The sequence below is a fragment of the Euphorbia lathyris genome, chromosome 7, assembly GCF_963576675.1.
Source record: "Euphorbia lathyris chromosome 7, ddEupLath1.1, whole genome shotgun sequence".
Lineage (NCBI taxonomy): Eukaryota > Viridiplantae > Streptophyta > Magnoliopsida > Malpighiales > Euphorbiaceae > Euphorbia > Euphorbia lathyris.
The window spans coordinates 39,067,557-39,068,414 of NC_088916.1; the positions used below are offsets into that span (position 1 = coordinate 39,067,557).

The 858-nt window shown below is 47.2% G+C and overlaps 1 non-coding gene across 1 annotated transcript; it reads left to right on the forward strand.

Annotated features, from left to right (window-relative positions):
- Nucleotides 1-365: 365 nt before the first annotated feature.
- LOC136201730 (small nucleolar RNA R71) lies at nt 366-472 on the forward strand. Its single transcript, XR_010674072.1, has one exon. It is a non-coding gene; the product is annotated as a small nucleolar RNA R71 (small nucleolar RNA).
- Nucleotides 473-858: the final 386 nt, after the last annotated feature.

An 858-nucleotide genomic window follows, 5' to 3' on the forward strand; every position in this document is an offset into this window, starting at 1 on the left:
ATCGGATCTGCTCTAGTACCATTGGGCACTCCACACTCTTGTGACCTCCGCTGCAAACCTCGCAGCTTGCTACTGGTTCTGGTGATCTCAAGTGACTTCCCAGCAGAGCTACCTTTTTTGTAAGTGCTGCTATCTGAGGACTTGATTTCGAAGATGTTTCGTTGAACTCCTCTGCTGTTGTAATTCTCCTCGGAGCCGGCTTTTTAACTTGCCAACATGCACTCCGTTCAGCTAATTCTTTCACCAGATTGTAAGCCTGTACTGCGGTCTTGTTGAATAAATTTCCTCCCGCTGCTGTATCTAGAAAGGCACGGCTAACAGGAGATATCCCTGAATAGAACATATCAACAAGCTGGTACCGCTGGTAACCATGATGGGGGCACCTTCTTAACAACCTCTGGAACCTCTCCCAAGCTAGATGCAGGTTCTCACTGTCGGACTGCCTAAACGATGTGATTTCGCTTCTGAATTGTGCAGTCTTTGATGGAGGGAAGTACTTTGCTAGGAAATCTGATACTATAGTGTCCCAGCCAGTGAGAGAGCCTGGCTCGACGGATTGTAGCCATTCTGCAGCTTCTTCTTTCAAAGAAAATCTGAACAGCTTCTGGTAGACTTGTTCAGATGTGATGTCTTCGCACTTGAAGGTGCTGCAATATTCCACGAATTTGTCAAGGTGTGAGTTAGGATCTTCATAGTAATCCCCCTTGAACTGTCCCGAGTTCTGAATCATCTGGATCATCGATGGTCTGATTTCAAATGACTCCACTGTTATTACCGGATCGATGATGCCAGAGGTGCTTGTAGGCCGCCTTGCCTTCAACAACTCCATGACCGTCATATCCTCGGCCATCGTGTCCT